This window comes from Piliocolobus tephrosceles, chromosome 8, assembly GCF_002776525.5.
Source record: "Piliocolobus tephrosceles isolate RC106 chromosome 8, ASM277652v3, whole genome shotgun sequence".
Lineage (NCBI taxonomy): Eukaryota > Metazoa > Chordata > Mammalia > Primates > Cercopithecidae > Piliocolobus > Piliocolobus tephrosceles.
Window position 1 is genome coordinate 124410428 of NC_045441.1, and position 26182 is coordinate 124436609.

At 44.4% G+C, this 26182-nt stretch overlaps 1 pseudogene; it reads right to left on the minus strand.

Moving 5' to 3' along the window:
- Positions 1-26182, minus strand: part of LOC111524795 — a 52508-nt pseudogene that overhangs the window by 20771 nt on the left and 5555 nt on the right.

The window sequence follows — 26182 nt, forward strand, 5'->3', positions numbered from 1 at the left end:
TCAGCAATAAAATCCCCCACATTTACCATCCTGCAACTCGTTCATGCGACCTCATTTTTCCTGGAAGCTGGACAAGAGCTCAGGAATCACAAGTGTGAATACAAAAGGCTGTCACACCAGACCTTTGTCCTCACTGGTGGAGGGCAGCTGCCTCACACGAAAAGGCAGAGGGTCCACTGAGCTGTTAACACTTAAGCTGTGTGTGTGGATGGCACAGCTAAAAGAGCACCGTACCACACTCTCTGGGACTTTGGGGGTCACAGGCACCCCCACCTGGATGCTGCTGCAGGGCCCACATGGAGTTTGTTCCTGCCAGTGCTGAAGCAGCCAGCTGGTTCCAGCACTCATTACTCCAGTTCCCACCTCATTTGCTTGCACGCTGCCTCCCATGAGGAGTTGAAAGTGGTGGGCTGAGTAACTGAGGCACCCCTGCTGTGAGTCCTGCAAAGGGGTCAGGGAAATATCCTGCTTTAGAATATCCTGCTTCAGGCCTGAGATGTCAAAGGGACCATGTCTGACTTTGCCCCTCATAGTATCCATCGTGACAGAAACATAGCAGGCATTCCTTAAATGTGAGCGTGACTGCCTCTGCTCTCAGTGGCTCTCCCCAACCCTGACCTCCACCTCCAGCTGGTTATCATTTGTCAAGTGCCACAGCCTTGCTGGCTTCCTAAGAAAGTTAACTACTCCTTTCTCCTGCTACCACATCACTTAGAATGTAACAATATGACCACCACACTGGTTTTAATTATTTATTCACATCTCTAATTCCCTTTTTAAGACTCTCATCTCCTTGAAGGGAAGAACTATGGGGGAATCCCAGTGTCCACGTGTGGCAGGCAATCTTGCGGCATGAGAGTAAAGGCTGCTAGTACCTCGGTTTCAGAACTTACTAATGCTACAGCATTGAGGGTGGAGGTCGTGCCTACAGGAAACTGACAGCATTCAAAGCCTTCCAGTTACGAAGATCCAGGGATTCCCAACCTACAAGGAGTCTTCTACGAGGAAACAGATGCTCTGGGTTGCTCCCAGAATACGATACTAACATCGCCTCCATTTTCCAATACAGCAAAACTGCTCACCTCTGGGGGAGGTATAAGTCACTTAATGCTATGGACCAAATGTGTGTATCCCCCAAAATTCTTATATTGAAGCCTTAAGCCCCAATGTGTTGTTATTTGTAAGTGGGGCCTTTGGGAACTATTTAGGTTTACATGAGGTCAGGATGGTGACGCCCTCGTGATGGGATCAGTGCTCTTATAAGAAGAGACTCTTTTCCCCTCCCTACCCCTGCCATGTAAGGACACAGCACAGAAGGTGGCTGTCTGCAAGCCAGTAGAGGGCCCTCACCAGAGCCCGAACATGCTAGCACCCTGATCTCAGACTTCCACCCACCAGAACTGTAATCACATTTCTGTTGTTTCAGCTACCCAGTCTACTGGCTTTTGAGCAGACTAAGACACTTAGCAAACAAGATGGAATGGGAAACAGGTGAGTCACTTAATCTGTCTATGCCTGAGTTTCTTCCTCTGTACAATAAGCCTAATAATCATACCTGCCTCAAATAGTGTAGTGAGCATTACATGTTTTGTAAGTCATACGGTGCTCATTCATTCATCACCCGTACTGTTATTATCTTACAGGAAGGGGGAACAGATGAGGTATTGGGCTGGGTCCCTGTGTTCAGGCTGCTGCCCCACCTCACTTAAAGTGAATCACGGAGTCGACCTCAGCTTTTCCTCATCACTCCTTTATCAGCAACAGTTTCCCCTTGTTTCTCCCCACTCTACAGGGATGAGATATGAGGAAATCAGCTGCAAATAAGCCCACTTAGATCTGGAGGGCCTCTGGGAGGACACAGAGCGAAGCCTATTCAACTGCCTTGTTTGGATCTGCAGGTCTCAAGGAGGTCACCAAGGCCTGATAAAGGACAGCAGGGGTTGCAGTAACTGAAGGAGATGGGGTGCTCTCAGGGTAACTTGGAGAGTAACTAATCATGTCAGATATGCTTCCTCCATAGTTCATTAGAACACGTGGGGAATGCACGAAAATTTACAGCTGCACTCTTAGGCAAAAACCAAGGTTCAGGCATAATTGCTATTAATTACCTCATTGATGAGATTGATTGAGGAAAATATTCTTGATTACCTGCCACGCGCTTCACCCTCTAAACCAGAACTTGCCAGGTGACCTTATCAATTATTCATCCAAGTCCATGGCTACATTGCTGTGAAAATCAGTAGGCCATCATCCGACTCCCCACCTTCCCAGTCTATTTTTGCCTCTCTTGATTCCCTAATATGAATGTGCATAAGAATTATCCAGGGATTCTGTTAAAATGTCCAGAACCCTGAGAGGTTCTGACTTTTTAGTAGACCTGGAAGAGGGCCCAGGAAAAATGCATTTTTGGCTTGGTTTTTGTTTGTGTTTTGGAGATAGGATTACATTCTGTCGCCCAAGCTGAAGTACAGTGGTATGATCATAGCTCACTACAGCCTTGACTTCCTGAGCTCAAGCAATCCTCCTGCCTCAGCCTCCCGAGTAGCTGGGACTACAGGTGCAAACCACTATGCCCAGCTATTTTTTTTTACTTTTATTTTTGTAGAGGTGGGATCTCACTATGTTGCTCAGGCTGGTCTTGAACTCCTGGGCTCAAGTGATCCTCCCACCTTGGCCTCCCAAAGTTCTAGAATTATAGGCGTGAGCCACCACAACTAGCCAAAAGCTGTGTTTTTGTTTTTTGCTTTTATTTTGTAGTCAAGTGAAGCAGTGGGAGCAGAGAAGGAACAAAGAAATATGTAACTGGTGTGATTAGTTGTAAAGGTGTGTTTTTAACAAGCACTTCAGATGATGTTAATGCAGGTGGTCCAGGGTCCATACCAGGATACATTCTTTCAGAGATGACATTCTTGGCTTATAAGACAAGAAAAGGGGAGAATTCTAGAATTCTGAATTTTTTAGTCACTTAACAAGAAATATAAATGAGTGGAGAGCACAAAAGTGGTCAAAATTGTTCATGATGAAGGAAGTAAGTGGTCTCTACAAAATCAGACTGCCCAAAAAGGAACTGCAAATAACTCTTTTTTTTTTTTTTTAATGATTCTTAAGCATAGACTGAGATACCAGCAGTTGGAATAGGACATCAGCCAGCCTCAGGCCTGGCAACTAGAAGCATGGAAGCTAAGTATCCCAAACTAAGCTAGAAGTTGTATCCACAACCTTAGGTTGGTTTGAAAAAAAAGAAAAAGAAAAAGGCTGCCAGGACCTAAGTGTTCAGATGACCGGGGGACGAAGGACATTCGAGTCACCTTGTATGTTAGGCACCGTGACTAGATAGATCCCTCCTGGTTATATGATAAATAAATGGAAAACCCTGAAGGATTGAGGCCTGTACAAAATCCTGCAACAAGAACGCAAAGGTTTCCCTGCTCTGAAGACTTAGGGGAAGAATTTTCTGTAAGAAGCACATGATAACTATTGAGTATGCTTATAAAATATTAATGAGGATATAGCTGCATTATAGATTAACTTAGGATAACTTTTTTTTTACAAAATTTGAATAGAAGACAAAATGGTAACTTGAATGAGACATATACCATGTTCTATGAAAGAAAAATTCAATATTGTGAAGATGCCAATTATCACAAGTTAATTTATAATTGTAATACAATTTCAGTCAAAATCCCAATGAGATTATCTTATTTAATAAAATTCACTTCAAATTAATGTAGAAGAATAGAAAGTGAAAATAATTTAGAAAAATTTTAAAGGAAAAGATGAGGAAAATCATACCCAACCAGATGAAATCCACTACAAAGTTATTAATTTTAAAACAGTGCAGTATTCATTGAAGACACAACAAACAGATTAATGGAAAAAATAGCAGCCCAGAAACAGATAAATCCCAGAGTATAAAAGAACTTAATACATGATGAATAAAGTCATGATTCTCAATGAGGAATAGATTTAGTCAACAAATGATGTTGAGGAAATTGGCTGTTAGGGAGAAAAAAATAAATTTAAAACCTAACTTTACAACATATACCCAAATAAATTCTAGGTGAATTCAATGCTTAAATTTTAAAAATCTAAATAACACAATACTTTTTAATAAGATGATTTTATCTTATTTATTAGCTACACAGTACTTTTTAATAAGGCAATATTCATCTTATTTATTAGATATAGGAAGAATTTCTAAGTCTAAAATTAGATTAAGTTTGAAAGAGCAGAAGTGATAAATTTTACCATAGAAACATAAAACCTTTGGCATAGAACTATACCTTAATTAAAATGAAAGACACACTAAAAATGTTTATGACAATAAAGACAAAGTTTTAATGTTATTTATATGCATTGAATTCCTTGTAAACTAAGAAAAACATTGACTTCTGGATAAAAATGTCAGATTGCAGTCTCACTCCCTCTTAAAAATCCACTAAACTGACATTAAAATGTATTTTAGAAGCATAAATCACAAGGATTAAGAGAATGGAGCAGGACACAATTACAGCAAAATTTTGTAAGTTGAAAAGCAGATATAGATTGGTAACTGATTAAACAGCCCTGGAGAAGCAGAATCAATAGGTAGATGGCAATATTCTGAAAAACACACATTCCAAGGAATTAATTCTTAAAGTGGGATATATGTGAAGCTAAAACAAGTTCAAAGTCCTCTTTAAGTACCAGCCAGGTGACAGTCCTCCCGTCTTGGCAGAAGACTAGGTGTTTATCCTCTAGAAAAGGCAAAATACAGGGTCTCTGGGCCACAAGAAAACAGGTAGATTTGGTTCATGTCAAAAACTCTCGATAAACTAGTTAGTGATGGAACATACCTCAAAATAATAAGAGCTATTAAATCCATAGCCAATATCATACTGAATGGGCAAAAGCTGGAAGCATTCCCTTTGAAAAGTGGCACAGGACAAGGATGCCCTCTCTCATCACTCCTATTTAATGTAGCATTGGAAGTTCCGGCCAGGGCAATCAGGCAAGAGAAAGAAATAAAGGATATTCATATAGGAAGAGAGGAAGTCAGATTGTCTCTGTTTGCAGATGACATGATTCTATATTTAGAAAACCCCATCGTCTCAGCCCCAAAACTCCTTAAGCTGACAAGCAACTTCAGTAAAGTCTCAGAATACAAAATCAATGTGTGAAAATCACAGACATTCCATACACCAACAACAGACAAGCAGAGAGCCAAATCATGAATGAACTTCCATTCACAATTGCTACAAAAAGAATAAAATACCTAAGAATACAACTTACAAAGGATGTGAAGGACCACTTCAAGGAGAACTACAAACCACTGCTCAAGGAAATAAGAGAGGACACAAACAAATGGAAAAGAATTCCATGTTCATGGATAGAAAAAATTAATATCGTGAAAATGGCCACACTGCCCAAAATAATTTATAGATTCAATGCTATTCCCATTCAGCTACCATTGACTTTCTTTGCAGAATTAAAAAACAAAAACAAAACAAAACAAAAAAAAGAACAGTTTAAATTTCACATGGAACCAAAAAAGAACCCATATAGCCAAGACAATCCTAAGCAAAAAGAACAAACCTGGAAGCATCATACTACCTGACTTCAAACTATACTACAAGGCTACAGTAGCCAAAACATGTACCAAAATAGACATATAGACCAACGGAACGGAATAGAGACCTCAGAAATAACACCACACATCTACAACCATCTCATCTTCGACAAACCTGACAAAAACAAGCAATGGGGAAAGGAATCCCTATTATAAATGGTGCTGGGAAAACTGGCTAGCCATATGCAGAAAACTGAAACTGGACCCCTTCCTTATGCCTTATACAAAAGTAACTCAAGATGGATTTAAGACTTAAATGTAAAACCAAACACCATAAAACCCTAGAAGAAAGCCTAGGCAATACCATTTAGGACATAGGCATGGGCAAAGACTTCATGACTAAAACACCAAAAGCAATTACAACAAAAGCCAAAATTGACAAATAGGATCTAATTAAACTAAAGAGCTTCTGCACAGCAAAAGAAACTAGCATCAGAGTGAACAGGCAACCTACAGAGTGGGAGAAACTTTTTGCAATCTACCCATCTAGCAAAGGTCTAGCATCCAGAATCTACAAGGAACTTAAACAAATTTACAAGAAAAAAACAACCCTATCAAAAAGTAGTCAGAGGATATAAACAGACACTTTTCAGAAGAAGACATTTATGCAGCCAAGAAACACATGAAAAAAAGTTTATTATCACTGATCATTAGAGAAACGCAAATCAAAACCACGATGAGAAATCATCTCACGTGAGTCAGAATGGTGATTATTAAAAAGTCAGGAAACAATAGATGCTGACGAGGCTGTAGAGAAATGGGAACGCTTTTACACTGTTGGTGGGAGTGCAAATTAGTTCAACCATTGTGGAAGATAGTGTGGCAATTCCTAAAATAAATAAATAAATAAATAAATCAGGTAGATTTGGAAGCAGGGATACCATACTGAATACTGGGGTATAATTTAATGTGTGCATTCTGAACACTAAAACCTCCACTCAGCTTCCAGAATATTTCCAACCAGGCCTTCACCCTCTAGGCAAGGGACTGGAAGATCCTTTTAGGGAGAATGTGACAAGATGTCAGGAAGAGCATAAAATGGCTAAATTTAGGCCTCTCGAGCTAGATCATGGTGCCATTTAAAGATTACACTGTGAAATGTGTTTTCTGCAATTGGGTTTTGGGGCATTCCTGCATATCATATTACAGTGAGCCTAAAGAGAACAAGACCCACTTTCAGGCTCAGAACCTTCCAGTCAACATTTTAGGACTCTGCTCTTAAATATGTGCAGATATACGAGGATCCCCAACAACAAAGGGAATATGAGTAACAGAAAATAGATGAAAATAACTTCTTCTGCAAGGAGATGGTAACTTTAAAAAATCAGTCTCGGCCGGGCGCGGTGGCTCAAGCCTGTAATCCCAGCACTTTGGGAGGCCGAGACGGGCGGATCACGAGGTCAGGAGATCGAGACCATCCTGGCTAACACGGTGCAACCCTGTCTCTACTAAAAACTGCAAAAAACTAGCCGGGCGATGTGGCGGCGCCTGTAGTCCCAGCTACCCGGGAGGCTGAGACAGGAGAATGGCCTGAACCCGGGAGGCGGAGCTTGCAGTGAGCTGAGATCCGGCCACAGCACTCCAGCCTGGGTGACAAAGCGAGACTCCGTATCAAAAAAAAAAAAACAAACAAACAAACAAAATCAGTCTCATTTATGTCTTTGAGAGAGAAGAGAAGATTGTGTATTTCTAAAACACGAACAGGATGCATCAAGAGGAATATTCAGAAAACAAAAAGAGCTCTTAATTCAGAAGAAGAGTTAGAAGATAAAATTGATGTGATTTTCTCCCACCACAAAAAACAAAAACCCAAAGAGATGTAAATAGGAAAGAAACAAAAAGAAAATTAGAGAACTAGTCCAGGGAGTTCAACATGTGAATAACAGGAGTTTCAGGCCAGGCACAGTGGCTCATGCCTATAATCCTAGCACTGTAGGAGGCTGAGATGGGAAGATTGCTTGAGCCCAGGAGTTCAAGACTTCACCCTATCTCTACAAGAAATGCAAAAATTAGCCAGGCATATTGGCGCATGCCTGTAATCCCAGCTACTTGAGAGGCTAAGGTGGGAGGATGGCTTGGGCCTAGGAGGTTGAGGCTGCAGTGAGCCGTGATTTTCAATCTTCTGAAAGAAAATTATTTTTAGCCTAAAATTCTATACCCAGCCAAGCTATCAATCAAATTTGAGAGGAGAATCAAGACATTTTCACACATGCTAAGTCTCACAAAATTTACCTCTCATGCATTCTCTCTCAGGGAGTTAATGGATTATGTGTTTCACCAAAAAAAATTTTTGTTAGAGGAAGACATGGGTACAAAAGATTCAGCAGAGAAAGGGAACTCCCAGGATAAGGGTGAAGGGGCATCTCTGGATGACAGCTGAGCACCAGAAGTAGATAGCAACTGTTTTAGATTGTAGTAAGTCAGAGAGCCCCAGGAGATAGTTCATCAAGAAGATGAAGTTCATTCTTCTAATATGAATAAAAATTTTAAGAAGATATTTAGACAACAGGCAGAGCATTTAGAATTGAATTAGAAATAAGTAGACAGAAAATTAGGTATCTCAAAAACAAGAAACATATTAACTCCAGGAAAAATAAAAAGTTGGGCAGGAAAAGGACTTCATGATTCAGCTCTGAAGAACATCATCATCATTCTAATATAAACACTGAATGTTGACCTGTACTGGGTGGGTGGGAAGATAGGAGGATGGGAAGTATGCTTGCATGTGGTGGGAGTGGGGTAGTGAAAGAAAATGAAATTGTCATCATTTGTATTGGCACATCAATCAGTAATGGAAGTGTGTTATTTAGAGATACAGAAGAAAATATCTATATCACCAGCTAAGAAAGGTGCAAGTGCTTGCCTCTGCCTAGAAGAAAAGAAAAGGAAGATTCTGGTGGGAGGGGAAGCCTTTCTTATCTGCTACCCATAGTGTGCCCTGATACCCCAAACTGGCAACAGACTGGGGTCTTTGCTCCAGCCCTCTGTTCTGTTATGCTCCCAAACCAAGCATACCTGCCCCTTTTGTTGTTATGGCTTTAATGCTGATCATCACAGAGAAACAGACTGGCGAGACAAAGATTAAAAGCAGGTGAAACCACAAAGGTTGCAGAATCTCAGCACTTGTCTTGAGGCTGAGGCCTTGATCCACAGCTCCAGGCCCCCCTTCCAAGATAGTCACGAGCAGCCTCCTGGATTTTCACTCTTAGGCACAGATTCAAAGGGTACAGCTCACAAAATATGCCCTGATACTATTCTAAAAAACATTTTGAATAGTTTTTATTTTCCCCAGTTATAAAACACATGCACTTTGAAGAAAAGCAAATAGCAAATAAATTAAGAATAAATTTAAATTACTATAATTCTACAACTCAGAAATAACCATTAACAGTTTGTTCCAATATTCTTTTGATCTGTAACTAGATAAACTTTATAAGCACACGTAAACTATAATGCCTTTTAATATATGTACCACCCAGAAAAAAATTAACATGTCTTTCAGTCTTTTTTTGATTTTTCACTAGATAAGTGTACGTGAGCACATCCATAATGTATGTCTCTCATAATCAAGAGTTGCATTGGTCACAGTAATAATAGTAAAAACTTGAAGCAACTTAAATATTCTTTAATAGGAAATGCTTAAATAAACCAAAACATATTTATTCTATGGAATACTAAATGACCAGTGTTTTACAAAGTGCTATTGCAGGAATGTGTTAATTGAAATGGAAAGATATTTACAATGTATTATATACGCTTTTAAAAAGATGAAGCTGTTTTTTTTCTCCACAATTAAGAAAATTAAAAATTATTTTAAAAAGGGAGAAGATATAAAATTGTATATATAGTACAATCCTTTTTTTTTAATGTGAAAAATAAATTTTCTGTGCCAGGAACTGAGTGAAGTACTTTATGTGCATTATCTAATTTAATTTTCAACGTTTGGAAAAATACAAAGTAGCTTCTCCTAATGGGAACAGGAGGTCTCTGAGAGAATATAAATGGAGATGTTGCCAGGGGTAGGGAGGACAAGGAGCAAGATGAAGTCCCCACTAGGTGGGGCACTATGCCATCTGCATCTAGGGACTTGGAGAGGATGAAGCCCCAACTAGGTTTAGGGTTGGGACGTTGACAGCAAGAGCACCATCATCTCGGACAAACACCGCCACTTTCAGTTCCAGCTCCCTTTCTAGCCTCAAGCATTTCAAGGAAATCACTTCTCTTCAAACTACAAGGAGACAGTAAAATATAGATAAGACACCTCAGACACAGAGGGAGGTGGGGGGAAAGTCTCTTGGGTAACTGTCAAACCTCACCCTCATACAATGTGCCCCAGTGAAACAGTGGGCCTTAATAAGCACATTCCTTTTCCTTCAGGTGCAACTAAGATAGGAAAGTTAAAAGCAGACTCGGGGAATATGCCTGCAGCTGCAGAAAGACGTATGGGAACAGACATACAACTCTCCCTCTCAAATAAGCACAACAAAAAGACACAGAAGCAGTCTAAACCTCTGATAAACTCTCCCACCCTGAATCCTTAAAAACTCTTAGTCTGTAAAAGAGTGGGGCTCTAACCTAACTCAGCCAGCAGCCCCTCTCAGGTTTATTTAAAATAAACCTGACTGTGTTAACTGTAAAGCCACCCTTCGTGTTTCTCTCCTCTTTCTTTAATTCTTACAGATGTGTGAAGTTTGACCAACTTGTGAATAAATGGGAGAGATGTCACCAGCTAGGGATGGATGCCTCTGGAGCTCCAGTTGCTGGAATCCAACCTCTCCTGTGTCATCACCTCTGTGTTCCCTTCTTGGAGCCCATCCAGTGAGTGGATAAAAAATGATGTCACAAGGACTTTTATTTGAAATAGGTCAGGGAGGGGAGGAGAGCCTCCAGAATGTGGAATGGGACTAATTAATTCTTCTTGAATTTAAAAGGGTCACTATGTTTTGAGAAATTCTGGGCACCTCACAGGACCCAACTTTGTTACTTTTTTCCCTGAGCTCCCTACATCAAGCAGGGAAGGACCTGCTAAATTGTGGAAGGGCTCCTCCCATGCCTTCCTTGTGATGACTACTCAACAGAAACCCAGGTTACTCCTCCAAACACATTAGTACCTCCAGCTTCTCTGACATGGCTGATCAGAGACCAGCTCACTCTCCTACCCCTCTGGCCAGAGCCCCAGGGTTGCATCTGGTAACCTACCTTTCAACAGGGGCAGGGGCAACATGGCTGCAGACCCCTGGAGATTAGCATAATCTTTCTGCAGAACCGGAGGCAGATACAGAGCTAGGGCAAGGTAGGGCTCAGCCAGCAGGGAAGATGGTAGATGAAAAGGACCCAGGCCAGGGCTGACTCCAGCCAAACTGTATGCAAGTAAGCATGAGACTCTGGAATTGCTTTGTGGCAAGAGTTCTTGCTCCACATTTGAGATATTCCAAGGATAATAGAAAGGGAGACATATCGCCTGGGATCACTCCAGAAAACGAAATTACCAGAATTATGCAAAAATCATGAATAATTCCAGAGATTAGTTAAAATCTGGAGTTTCACATAGTCAATATTTTCTTCCTCTAGCGATTGCCTTTTAAACTTGATGTCTTCTTTTGAAATGAATGGTGATGCATTCCTTTACGTGAATTTCAGAAGTGAGCACTAAGGAAGGAAGACCTTTAGGGGATACACCCAAGACCTCTAAAGACGTACGAAGGAGGCAGCCATCCACACTGTTGAGAATTACAGCTGCCGCCAACCCTGGGTGAAACAACTGTTAGCTCTTATGCCCAAAGCAGTGGCTATTACCTTTTCCTTTCTGAGTATTTAACGTAGGAAGTGCTAAGATCTTCTGAAGTCTTATTGTGACATCGGCATTCTTGTTTCTAATCTAGAAAAGTCCATCATTAAATACTGCTTAACCAACAATCAAATCTACTTGGCCTTTAGTTCATAAGCTATTAGTTAGGTTTTACAACCTATCCGTCTCAGGTAGTTACTCATTAGGATCTGAGAGGGAAGCCCATTTGCAGGGGTGAAACAAAACTCAAGTTTATTTCTGCTCTCACCTTAGTCTAAAGACATGAGCATGATTTTATTTCTGAATTGTATTTCCCTCTTTTCTTTGCATGTTTAATTAGGGTATAAATTCCTTGAACCCTAACTTCTGATTAGTTTGTGCTTTTCACAGAACTTACCAGAAGGCTAGCCCCATAGGCCTTTTCAGTCCTGATTATTCAGTTGAAATAGGACACTTGGCCAGGCAGGGTGGCTCACGCCTGTAATCCCAGCACTTTGGGAGGCCAAGGTGGGCGGATTCTCTAAGGTCAGGAGTGTGAGACCAGCCTGGCCAAAAATGACAAAACCCCGTCTCTACTAAAAATACAAAAATTAGCTGGGCATGGTGACACACACCTGTAATCCCAGCTACTAGGGAGGCTGAGGCAGGAGAATTGCTTGAACCCAGGGGGCAGAGGTTGCAGTGAGCCGAGATGGTGCCACTGCACTACAGCCTGGGTGACAGAGCAAGACTCTGTCTCAAAAAAAATGAAAAAGAAGGAAAGAAATAGGATACTTGGTCAATTATTTCTCTGTCAACATCAGAGGTGTCCATAATATTAGAGATGGAAGGGACTTTTTGATATTACCTAGTTCATCTTGTTTAATTTGCAGATGAGGAACTGGAACCTTAGAGAGGGTTTATGACTCATCCACGTTCCCACAGCACAGAGCTAGAATTCAGCCCTCTAGTTTCCAAACGTGAAGCTTTTCCACAATCAAAATTAACATCACCTCAGGTTTGGGTGAGGGGCTGCCCCATTCATAATAGCTTTGTGTTTGTAATTCTTCATGGGGCGGGGGCTGGCGTGGGAGCTCCTGGGTATCTCCGCAGGGAGTTACAAGGCCTCTCTACTGCTACTGCAGCATCTTACATTGTGGGGCTAATCCTGGAAGGGAGGGGTCTGGATTTTAGGGGCCTGAGGGAGAGACCAGAGTGAACCCTTGGAAGGCATCTTGGCTCACAGAGACAGTGACAAAGAAGGAAGAGGGGGAAGGGAAGTCACCTGTGCAAGAGGGAGGCACTGGCCTTCCATCCTCTACAGAACAAAGGGAGAGCTTAAGCACTGTTAGGTCTCCTGGAAATGACTTGCAAAGGAAGTACTTTGGGAAGTACTTTTGATTTTAGATAAAAAGACCATCCTAGGAATGAATATTTTCCTCCAGATGCTGCCTAGATTCCATCTACTTTGGAAATAACTAGCCAACCTCAGTCTATACTTGTGTAGCTTTGATTCAGATAATTAAGACTAATTGCATATTCATTGTTCCTGCTGAGTCATTTTGTCTTAAGATAGGCAGAAGCACCTTGTGGGGAATGTTTTCCATTTTTCTTTGCAACCCCAGAGTGGAGCACAGGCTTGGCACAGATCAGATAGAAAGTGGAATTATAGTGATGGGCCCCTCCCATCACTGTGTAAAGTGGAATTACACCCGCTGGGCCAGTTCACCCGACGTCATGACATGATGGTGCAGGACCAGAGGCCACTTCAGGATGTGAATATGTCCTCTAGCACCTGGCACTTGATGTATGCGGATAGTGGATGACAAACAAGGTTTGAAATGTGTGGAGCCAGAAGCTATCTGTAGAAAACTTGACAATCAGTTCCTTCCAAAGCCCAGATAGGAGTCTAGCAATGTGTTCACTAACCATATGCCTTTGTAAAACCTGTATAAGCAAAAGGTTACAGCCGCCATTGACTTCAACAGCTGTCCCTGTCCACTTTGATCTCCCTAACTCTAAACCATGGTTCAGATGGCATTTGAAAGGCCATGGGACTTGGCTAAGGGGGAGTCGAGTCAGGATAAATTTAGTTAGAATGTAGTGGGATATATTAATGCAGTTGCAGACCACTGACCCACCTATGTATAAGGAATTTATTGCTAGCCTTCTTGGTATAATCAGTTTCCAGCAATTCTCCTAACACCCACTGGGCCAGTTCACCCGATGTCATGACATGATGGTGCAGGACCAGAGGCCACTTCAGGATGTGAATATGTCCTCTAGCAACTGGCACTTGATGTATGCGGATAGTGGATGACCAACAAGGTTTGAAATGTATAGAGCCAGAAGCTATCTGTGGAAAACTTGACAATCATCAGATATGCAAAATTGCTAGAGAATTGGTTGTTATTGATGTCTAGGCAAAAGTGGACATTTTCTCCTATCAGGAATATACTTAGGAATGCAGCATATAAACTTATGAATTCACTATGCATTTAAACACTTTTTGATAGGAATCAGGTCCAATAAAGTTTATCAGAACTCCTGTGTTTGTAAGGCACAAATCTATAGCAGTACCACAGTCTGCATGGAAAGTCATAACGAGGCATCCCAGCTAGCAGTAATAACAAATAAACTTAGACTAACCCATCCTAGAGGAATGACTGAGTTATCTTTCCTTTTTTCCTGCAAAATGAGGTCATTGAAGAGATGAAACCATAAAATGTAGAGGAAGAAAGTATCATAGGTGACTGTCAGATGGTTAAATAATATGTCATGCTATTTTCTGAAATGTGTGACATTTGTAGTATTTATCTGTTTTTTAACACCTGTAATTTATTGTAATTACTTTCTTAAATCTAAATAAATATTTTCTTTTGTGCACGCTTTTATATTTGTAATTTTCTGTTCTTTTTCTTAAAGGGGACACCAAAAACCATCTAAGCTTCAGGTTGCGCAAAACTCACTCTCTCTTTGGACTGGATGCTAAATAAACATAAGGGAAGGAACACCGGACTAACAGGTTTGCAGGGAGGGAGGAGAATGAGAAAGATCTAGAGGACCTACAAAGAAATTTCCCAAGAAGGTGGTAACCCAAAAAAGCCATTGTGTGAGGTTCTAGGGAATCATGATGGGGTAGGGAATGGTAGGGAATCACAATGGGGTAGGGAATGGTAATGGAGAGCGTGAAAAAAGAGGATGTGTGGAAATGAGGAAGGAATGGTCTCCAAAGACACATTTCCTGGCTTCACAATTTTGTCCAGGCCAGAGTAATAGAGCTCCATTTTACTCGGGCTAATTGTAGCAGCCCACATATAAACACAAGGACTTGATTTTTTTATTTTAAAAAAGGGATTCCACTGATTATACCAAATGAGCATCTCAATGATACTGTAAGGGAGCAGAGGCACATATACTCATTAGCTGCATTGCACAGGTCCCAAACCACAGTGAATGTCTGCTGTCTTGTCTACCCAGAGCAGAATTCCTCTACTCTGCTTTATTGGGAAATCTTCCCGAATGGGAGTTGCCATATTTGTTGCCCAGGCAGCTCCAGAGCTGGGCAACAGAGCTCTCCTGGAATTTTACAATGTGAGACTAGCCAGAGCAGCCCTCACTTGCTTTTGGGTGGTAAGTAGGAGGATGTCTAGGAGTGCTGCCTGCAGTCACGTTGTGATGGTTGAATTTATGGGTCAACTTCACCAGGCTAAGGGCTGCCCAGATGGCTGGTAACATATTGCAGGGTGTGTCTGTGAGGGTGTCTCTGGAAGAGATTATCATTTGAATCGGTGAAGTGAGTAAAGAAGATCACCAATGTGGTGGGAATCATCCAATCCACTGAGGACCCAAATAGAACAAAAGGCAGAGAAAGACTGGATTCTCTTGCTCTCTTCTTGAGCTGGGACAGCCATCTCCTCCTGCCCTCAGACACTGGTACTCCTGGTTCTCAGGCCTTCAGACTCAGACTGAAACTTGTAATACTGGCCTACCCTACCCTGACCTCAACATTCAGTCCTTTGGACTCAGCCTGAACCACCAGCTTTCCTGGTTCTCCAGCTCGCAAGTAGCAGGACTTTGGCCTCCATAACTGTGTGAGCCAATTCCTGTAATAAATCTCCTCTTCATATATCTCTATATATCCTATTGGCTCTGCTTCTCTGAGAACCCTAATGCACACGTGCAGGAAGGCTGTCTGCAAGTAAGAAGACCAGGCACCGGCAGAGTAATGAAGAGACGGTCCTGCCCTCCAGCCAGAAGAGAGCCTCCTGCACTTAGCCCAATGCCTTAAAGGGTCCACTCTAGCTTCTCAGGGAGGAGTCTGCAGGGCCAAGGGGATGTGCTAACCTGAGGTCTGTGTCCCTCTCCCCTTTGAGTCCCTGAAATTCTGTGCCCAAATGGCCCTGAGCCTCTTCCAGAGGCTGCTTGTGTGTCTTCCGTAGACACTGCTGAGGGCAGGCAATGATACAGGTGCACACACCCCAAAGATGGCCGTGGGCCAGCTGCTTGGGGGCAGCTATTTGGGGAGTCTGCTGTCATGGAGGCGAGAAAAGAAGTTGGGTGTGCAGGTTGGGGTGTCCACATCCATACATGGGAGACCATTTGTGATTTGGAGTAAAGCTTGAAATGGAGAGAGAACTGGGAGGCTACAGGCTGGGGGCTGGTCCCTGCCATGTTGCCAGGCTCCAAAGCAGAGATCCAACTGGGCAGAAGATTCTAAGTTCAAACCTGGCCTTCCAGGTAGAATGATGAGAACATGTTTTATTTCAGAGTTTGTCAGCTTGGTTTATAACTTTCCAATATTTAGACACCGAGTATGTGGTCTCCATCTGTACTCGTGCCGGGGGTCTTGTGAATATTAAGGGCAGGCCTGAGCAGAGTTGAGAGACAGAGGATCCCGGCAGCATTTTAGTCCCTGCTTCATTGTGTTCCTGAGGCTTGGATGCACCCCTGCGTTTCTCTTGTTTCCACATTATCAGTTAATAAAGCATACATTTATGCCAAAGCTGATCTGGATTTGTGTTACTTCCCATCAAGGATCCTAGCCAATGTAGAGAGTAAGTGATGGAGCTGAAACTTGAACCCAGGCTCTGTCTCCTAACCCTGTGCACCCTCCCTTATGCCACACCAGCTTCCCAACCATCTCTCCAGCCATGAGCCAAGAAAGCCTTGCTGGCACCCTGGCAGGTAAAAGTCAGAACCCGTGGGGAACCATTTTACCTACCTGACCCCTAAAAACACTTGCAGGAGCATGCAGATGCCGGAGATGAAGAAAATGGTGCTGATGAGGTAGGCCTGTGTCAGGACATCGTGCTGCAGGCACACGACCTTGGCCAGGATGAGTGGCACCGCCACGAGGCCCCCCAGGGCTGTGAGGAAGTGCTGTGGGCAGAGAGTGAGAGGAGCGGGCATGTGATGCTGTGGCCTCCAGCTCCACTCTCATAATCCAAACCAGACAGTGCCCAACATTAACAGGGGTGCCTTTCCCACTGCTCTGAGAATCACCTGGCCATGAGGGACAAGCAAAGACAAGGCAAGCAGGGGGAATGAGGAAGGCCTGGTGGTGAGAAGCAGGGACCCAGCCATAGGAACTGGCCTCGGGATCAGGGCCCTGGCTCCAGGAACTCATATCCTGGGGAGGAAACCAAGGTAGGGAGGCAAGCATAGGAGGGGATAACAGGAACCAAGATAGGGCCTTCAGAGCAAGGCAAGAGGCTCATTATTAAACAAGGTCCACTGTGAGAGCAGACCATCTACCAGGAGAGCCTGAGCATAAGCTTGCAGCCATTGGCCAAAGGCTATTGGAGTTTCACTGGACAGGACAGAGTTAGACCCAGAGCTCAGGGTAGGGCTGAGCCCATAGCAGGCAGCCTCAGCTATAAAGAGGGTAAATTAAATATAGATGCCAGATTGACGAATTGATTGATAGATATAGGGCAAGCAATCAATACAGAAATGGGCCACTGATGGTTAGGCTTTGTGTCCCCACCCAAATCTCATCTAGAATTGTAATCCTCATAATCCTCTCCTGTCAAGGGAGGGACCCAGTGGGAGGTGATTGGATCATGGGGGCGGTTTCCTTCATGCTGTTCTCCTGATAGTGAATGAGCTCTCACGAGATTGGATGGTTTTACAAATGGAAGTCTCCCATCCCAGCACAGTGGCTCATGCCTGTAATCCCAGCACTTTGGGAGACCGAAGCAGGCAGATCACCTGAGGTCAGGAGTTCAAGACCAGCCTGGCCAACATGGTGAAACGCCATCTATACTAAAAATGCAAAAATTAGCCAGGTGTGGTGGCAGGTGCCTGTAATCCCAGCTACTCAGGAGGCTGAGGCAGGAGAATTGCTTGAACCTGGGAGGCAGAGGTTGCAGTGAGCCAAGATCGAGCCACTACACTCCAGCCTGGGCCACAGAGTGAGACTCAATCAATCAATCAATCAATGGCAGTCTCCCCTGGGCTTTTCACTCTCTCTGTTTTTGCCTGCCACCATGTAAGACATGCCTGCCTTCCCTTCTGCCATGATTGTAAGTTTCCCGAGGTCTCCCTAGCCATGAAGAACTATAAGTCAATTAAATTTCTTTGTTGTATAAATTACCCAGCCTCAAGTAGTATCTTTATAGCAGTGTGAAAATAGACTAATGCAGCCTCTGTCTCACACACTGTAGCCCCAGAGCTGAAAGGTTGGCTGGGTCTAGGGAGACATTTGTGGGCTGTTGTCAGTTTTGTTCTTAGCCATGCTAACTGGCCAATATATGGCTCCAGTCCCCACACATATCTGGCCACTGAGCCAAACATTCTGAGAACAGACATGTGAAGCCACCCGCTTCTCTCCACTTTGATGCAACTGGCTCTCTGATACCTGAGGCCAGCATTTCCACAGGGTCTCATGTTCCTGGTGCTGATAGAATCACTCTGATTTGGCATCTGCAGGAGCGGCCAATGTCCCACTGCATGTTTACCCAAGACTATTGGCTCTCCACCTCATCCCCTAAGAATACAGCATAAATCAAGCCAGCAGATGTAGGCTTGGTTTATAAAAGTTAGGTGCTGGGTTAGTCAAGATAAAAAATGAAAGAAGAGAAGGAAGGACAGAAAGAAGGAAGAAAAGGAAGGAAGGAAGAAAAAGAGGGAGGGATAAAAAGAGAGTAAAGGAGAAGAAACAGGGAGAGAGGGAAAAAATGGAAAGAAAACAAAAGAAGGAAAGAGAGAGGAAGGGAGAGAAGGGAAGGAGGGAGGGAAGGAGATGGATGGAAGGAAGGAAGGAAGGAGATGGACAGAAGGAAGGAAGGAGAAGAAGGAGGAAGAAGGGAAGGGGGGAGGGAGGGAGGGAGGAAGAAAAGAAGGAAGGAAGGAAGGAAGGAAGGAAGGAAGGAAGGTGAACAGAAGGAAGGAAGGAAGAGCTGGCTGTAAGGCATTGCTCTACACGGAGTTCCCATCCAGTGCTGTTAGGAGGAATTAGGCCCAGAATATCTGATCCTTGCCCCAACTACTCCTGCTCCACACAACACAGAGCAAAATCTGCACACAAAGAAGGCAAAGCAAGGCAAATCAGGATGTTCTTATTTAGTTGGGGCTCTGATCCAAACCTCAATGTGAGCTAAATTAGACCACAGGAAGGTTGATTTGTCTTTAAAAAATTAAACCTAAAAAATATCCATACATGGCACAGGCCTGCTTTTGCAATCCCCACTCACCCCCAAGCAAAACTGAATCTCAAAATGTGGGAACCCAACAGGACCAAGGACCACACCCTCTCCTCCGAGCCACAGGGAGAGAGTACATGAGTGTCTTGCCCACCGTCTATAGTGAGACAAGCCTGGGACCCCAGAAGAAACCTGGGCCAGTCCACCTGGGAAGCACAAGCCCCATGTCTCTCCAGCCATATGGGTGGAAGGTGCCATAAAAGAAAAGCAAAAGAGAAATAGCCAGGCCTTCTTTAAGGGAGCAGTTCCAGCTCCTGTTACCACTTCAACTGTCTCAGAGGCCATTTAACCAGTCATGGTTAATCCCCTGAAATAATCTGCCCAATGTGATCAGCACTGCTCTTTGGCAGTAGAATAAGGGGATAGGATGCAACGTGTGTAGGAGGAAGGGGAGACCTTGAACTCACTAAAAGACCAAGTCCCCCACTTGCATTCTTTCTCTGGTTAACCCAGCAGATTCAGCAGACAAATTGTGGTCATCTAAAAATTGGCTGCCCCCTTGGGGAAGACGATAAGGGGGTGGGGGAGCTTCAGAGAATAGGTGTCTACATGTTGTAGGGGCACTTTGACAATCCTTGCCATTGTTCCTACAGTCCTTCATAGTCTCTCATAGATGTTCTTGGACCTGCTACCCACTAATTCAATGCAGACCATAATATTCTCCAGGCCAAGAATCCACCAGTGTTAGATTGCCCATCTCATAGCCTGCCCAGAAGCACTAGCTATAACCACCCTCACAGACAGGGTCAGCTACCCCTCATTAGCAAATAAATCTCTTGATCATACAGGCAATTTTTCTTTTCTTTTTTTTTTTTTTTTGAGACAGAGTCTCATTCTGTCACCGAGGCTGTAGTGCAATGGCAAGATCTTGGTTCACTGCAACCTCCACCTCCTAGGTTCAAGCAATTCCCCTGCCTTAACCTCCTGAGTAGCTGGGATTACAGGCACCCACCACCACACCAGGCTAATTTTTGTATTTTTAGTAGAGACGGGGTTTCACCATGTTGGCCAGGCTGGTCTCGAACTCCTGACCTCAAGTGATCCGCCCACCTTGACCCCACAAAGTGCTGGGATTACAGGTATGAGCCACCGTGCCTGGCCTTTTATTTATTATTTATTTATTGAGACAGTCTTACTCTGTTGCCCAGGCTGCAGTGCAGTAGCACAATTTTGGCTCACTGCAACCTCTGCCTCCCAGGTTCAAGCAATTCTCCTACTTTAGCCTCCTGAGTAGCTGGGATTACAGGCACAAGCCACCGCACCCAACTAATTTTTGTATTTTCACCATGTTGGCCAGGTTGGTCTCAAACTCCTGATCTCAAGCGATCTTCCTGCCTTGGCCTCCCAAAGTGCTAGGATTAAGGCATGAGCCACCTTGCCTGGCCACCAGGCATTTTCATGGAAGCTGAACTTGGAAGAGAAGTTATCATCCGCAGGGCTTGCTCTAAAGAAGGAGAATTGGCCTGGTACCTCTCACCTCCTCCAAGAGAACTGGGCCTTTAACCAGCCCAGTGAACCCACCTAGGAGAACAATGGCCCAGCCAGTCTTGGATATGGCCAGTCAATGCAGTAGGAGGGAAAATCCTCCTCTAATCCTCCACACCCCTCCCGACACCCATGGAGAGGCTGGAGGAGCTTTGAGTTCCTGTGAGAGGTCAACAACTTCATTTGACCTGACTATGTGTTGATGTGGTTTTTGAGCCAAAGCCTCTTCAGGAGGAATTTTCTGGATCCCCAAGAAGATACAGAGATAACATGGCAGGATGTCCAAGATGCCATAGACCAGGCGGCTGCTGCGGGACTCCCGGGCTGCCTATCCGTCTTCCTGCCTTGGCCACAGGTTGGGAGCTGAGCACAACATCACCCCTCTGCTAGGAACAAGGAAAGGACACCTCTGGGCATTTCAAGAGTGATCAAGTGGACTTCCTGATCTCAACCGGACAGACGGCCTTCAAAACGCAAGAGGCAGTCAGATGGGGACAACTGTGGGCCAGCTCGGGATTTTAGGTGCAGACTCAAAAGAGCAGTGGCTTCCTATGCTATGATCTGCAGCAGGGCCTCTGTGTGAAGTCTGGGGCCACACGAGGGGAGTGGGCGCCTTACCCGATGCCTTGGCAGAGAAGCAGCTTTGTGGGAGAGGAGATGGGGCCAACTCCAAGATCAGAAAATGGGTAGTTTTCCCACATGGACCAGTGTTTCCATCTGCCAAAGCCCTCCTCACAACATGTTTATCGTAATGTGTGGTTTCCTTACCCATCCCTTCTGCTGAAATGTCAGTTTCCAGCATGCATGGATTCTTTCTCTCTTCTCACTCACCCAGCTTCTAGTGAAGTCCCTGTGCTCAGTGTAGACGAAATGAATGAATGTAACATTGTAAATGAGTGCCACGCATACAGAATGATAGCCAACTTGCATTCCTCTCGGCTAACCAAAATTAACTTTGAGTTATAGACCTTCCCTCCAACTTATTGGTGGAATAAATTACTAATCGGGCCCCTTCCTTATATTTCTGTCTCAGTTTTCTGATCTATATAAAAGAAATGTCAATAGCACCTACCTCATAGATGGACGAGAAAATCAAATTGGAGCATGAGCGCATAGCCTAGCGCCTGGCACAGTGTAATCACCCCATCAATATTATCTGGTCTAATTACTCTGAGCTTCCATATTTCCACATGTTCAAAGGGCCTTGCACATGCGCTTAGGGCCACCATTTGAGCATCTGGTCATGAGTGAGAAGAACATGACAGCATTGTCTCTGGTGTGGCCAGAAGGTGGTAAGGCTGCCAATATGAAGATCAGGTCACTCTATGTGATGTGTTTCCGCAGGGTGCTAGTCCCCAGCCAGATCACAGAGGGCAGGTCTCTACAATGACACAGCCTGAGGATAGTGCAGGCTTCTCATGGAGACAGTTCCAAAGAGAATGTCGAGGTCATTCACTCCAATGCCCAGCTCCCTGCCCACATACCCTTTACATCAGCCCAGCCTCAGAGAACCACTTCCGGAGCAGGGCCATGTTATGATGCTCACAGGCACTGAGCACTTGGACTCTGTGGGCCCCTTCCTCCATATAAAACATATTTAAAATTGTATTTGGAAGCTGGGCATGATGGCTCACTCCTATAATCCCAGCACTTTGGGAGGCTGAGAAGGGCAGATCACTTGAGCTCAGGAGTTCGAGACCAGCCTGGGCAACATGGCAAGACCCCATCTCTACAAAATATATGAAAATTAGCCAGGCGTGGTGGTGCACACGAGTAGTCTCAGCTACTACTATCCTCAGAGGTAGGAGGATCACTTGAGCCCAGGAGTTGAGGTTGCAGTATGCCATGACTGTGCCACTGTACTCTACTCCAGCCTGGGCAACAGACCAAGACCCTGTCTCAAAAATACAATAAAATAAATTATATTTGGGGACTACATTGGTGTAAAGATGAATATATATGTGTGTGTGTGTGTATAGTATTTTTAGTAGAGACGGGGTTTCACCATGTTCGCCAGGCTGGTCTCGAACTCCTGACCTCAGGTGATCTGCCCACCTTGACCTCCCAAAGTGCTGGGATTACAGGCATGAGCCACTGCACCTGGCCTATATTAATATATTAAAACCTTTTCTTTGACCTTAAAGTGCATATTTTCCTTCCAGTTTTAAAAGAAATGAGGGCATTTTCACGGGTCCTGAGCACCATGCTTCGTGTACCTAAATGGATCAGCAGCTCCGCTCTGCAGAAGCAGCAGCAGGAGATGAGATGGGGGTGGGCGTTACCACTAACTTTGATGTGGAAAGAGGCAAGCAAGCCACCAGAAGAACTGGGCAGTCATCCCCTACCATCTCCAGGAGAGCACTCTGCTAAGGAAACATTCTATTCTAAGACAGAGTTTCTCAGCCTCTCGGCACTATTGATGTTTTGGACTGGACGATTCTTTTGTGTTGTGTGTGTGGTGGCATGGGCGCTGTCCTGTGCATGACGATTCTTTTGTGTGGTGTGTGTGGCGGCATGGGCGCTGTTCTGTGCGTGATATTATGCTAAGCAGCATCCTGGCCTTACTCATGAGATGCCAGTAGCACTCCCTCCCCCAACATCTGACCACCAAAAATGCCTCCAGACACTGACAAATATCCCCTGGGAGTCAAACTGCCCCCAGTTAAGAACCACTATTGTAAGAGTATTGGTCCCCCCAAGGAAGCCCTAACTTTGGGATGGTGCTGGGTGGAAAGGATGGGGAGATGGGTGGAGTGGGCGGCACCCTGTCCTGTGTGGAGATAAAGGAAGCCAGTCCTTCTCCATGGGGGCCTAGCACTGGCAAATGCTCATCCTAATTCCTTCCCAGTATACTGCTGCGAAGTCCTAGGCAGGAATGGAGGAAGCCTGGCATTGCACACCAAGGAGAACCCAGGGCTAAGGTCCAGGATCCCGATACGGGGGTCTACTGACCTGGCTCTGGTTCAGCTCTGCAGGATCATTCGGTTCTCAGCACAAATCAGCATTTTCTCATTTATCTCCTAACTCTAGGTCCTAAAACATCTATGTAAGAGTTTTGCTTCAGCTCATCTGTTTAGTGACTGCTCACCTACTCCAGGAAGCCCTCCCTGACTCCACCGCAGCCAGCCTCAGACTAGAGAAGGTCTGCCCTTCCTCAGGGACTCCTATGGAATCATGAGCATGTTTACCACAGCCCCAAACACTCTTATCATAATCCTATGATCCCTTACTCAAAAGACTGTGTAGTCCCATAACTTCTCTATCTCCACCCCTAGCACATAGTGCTCTTGGCACTGATGAAACGAATGAACAAATGTACAAACCAATGACTATGGAGAATTTTTCTAACTGATATTTTAAAATAAATCTCTAACTTTAGCTGGTTGGAACTCTTCCGAAACATCATGCCTACTCTCTTTAGACTTCTAGGGAAAAAAGGATGTATTGAGGCTGCTTGGAACACAGGTTTTCCTAAAGTGGTCAAAGCTGAGCCAAAGGTAGACTGGAGGGAGCTCTGGGTCCTGAGTGCTTATGCTGAGGTTTCAGTGAATGTGTGGAGGGATCCACGAGGAACGACGAGAAAATTCACTATTGAGGAAAGAGGAGGGGGAGAGGGAGATGGAGTGATTGACGGATGGATTCTGAACAGGCAAGTCACAGAAGAGCAGCAGCAGTTGGGCCAGTGTGATTCTGTCACCCCCCGGCTCAGCAACCACAAGCACCTGACATCGCCTCTCCCAGCCTCTGTCTCCCCCTCTAGAATCTGGAGGGGTCATAACGATGCCCGCAGGCTAGCATGCGTGCAACATGTGTGCCATCCACTTGTGTGTACCCGTGAATGAGCTCACAGGGCCTTGGCCACTCCAGCTGTGTGTGTCCTGCCAGCAAGCTCACATCGCACCCTCTCCCAGGACCTCTGGGAATTCTCAGGAAGGTGAAGGCGAGGGAGACAGCGTAATGGGGAAAAAATGTGGGCTCTAACCTACTTGTCTTTTTTTTCCCAGCGGAGCAGGAGCCAGTGTCAAAGACTGTTCACAGTCTGATGATCTCTGAATCATCTAAGGTCTGTCTATATCAATGTGGACCATTGGAAGGTCGTGGAAGCCACTTCTGCATCTGCTTTAAAACAGTTTTCTGGGAAATGGATCCTGAGGGTCCACATGAAAAAAAAAAAAATTAGAACATAGAACCGGGAGAAACCTTGCCTTCCCTGAGAACAACTTGTCCTTCCCTTGTGAAGACAGTGTGACCAAGAAGCCCACTAGCCAGAACTGGTAGAAAGCTCAGAGCCTGGGAGAATACTTTGAGCTCAGTAATCCCAGCCCTTCTCTGAACATACTCATTTTCTTCTCCTTTCTGTGTGCTTGGTTGTTGATCTCTATGTTATTCACCTAATTGTTTATAAATACACCTTTTGTTGTAAACTTCCTCAAGTCATCTAGGCAAAGAGGGGGACATAGAAATGAACAGCAGGGATACAGGATGCTAAGAGTCCTGTATGTCGGTGAGGAAGGGCTTAAAGACATTCACAGAAACAAGGAACAGCCCAAAGATAGCTTAGAGCAGGAGATGCCTCACCTCAGAGCATATCAGAATATGGATAGGTCAGGCACAGTGGCTCATACCTGTAATTTCAGTGCTTTGAAAGGCCAGGGTGGGAGGATCTCTTGAGCCCAGGAGTTGGAGGCCAGTCTGACAACATAGGGAAAATCTGTCTCTACCAGAAAAAAAAAAAAATCAAAATATACATATATATACACACACATATGTGTGTGTGTGTGTGTGCGTGCATATATATGTGTGTGTGTGTGTGTATGTGTATATATATATGTATATATATATATATATATGAAGTACTTTTTAATCCCAGAGAATCCCTTGCTGGGAGAAGTCTGTGCCTGTGACTCATACAGCGGCAGAAGCAAGCTTGCAAGCCCCTTTTTGGAGGAAGAATGAATTCTTCACAGAGGGCTCCGTGACACTGAGAATGGTATGAGAATATGAGCCACAACCTCCTCTTCTGGTTGGAGGAGTCTGTCAACTCAATGCATGGATTGTAAATTTCACCATAAGACTTGATCAAAAGAGGCATCCTGATTGAGGTTTGGCATTTTATAGTATTTTGCAGTTTACAAAGAGTTTCCAACACATCTCACTTAGGCTGGGCACAGTGGCTCACGCCTGTAATCCCAGCACTTTGGGAGGCCAAGGCAGATGGATCATTTATGGTTAGGAGCTCGAGACCAGCCTGGCCAACATGGTGAAACCCCACCTCTACTAAAAATACAAAAATTAGCCTGGCGTGGTAGTGCGGGCCTGTAATCTCAGCTACTTGGGAGGCTGAGGCAGGAGAATTGTTTGAACCCTGGAGGCGGAGGTTGCAGTGAGCCAAGATTGCGCCACTGCACTCCAGCCTGGGAGACAGAGCAAGACTCCGTCTCAGGGGAAAAAAAATCTCATTTAAGTCTCACCACCATCTCATTGCTTTCCTCTGACAGATGAGGAGATTGAGGCTCACTGAGGTTACAAGGCTTGTCTGAGGTCCACCAGAGGAGGAAGATTCCACACAGGGACAAGTGGAGTCCAGGGCCGTCACCTGCAGGTGACGGCCCTGGG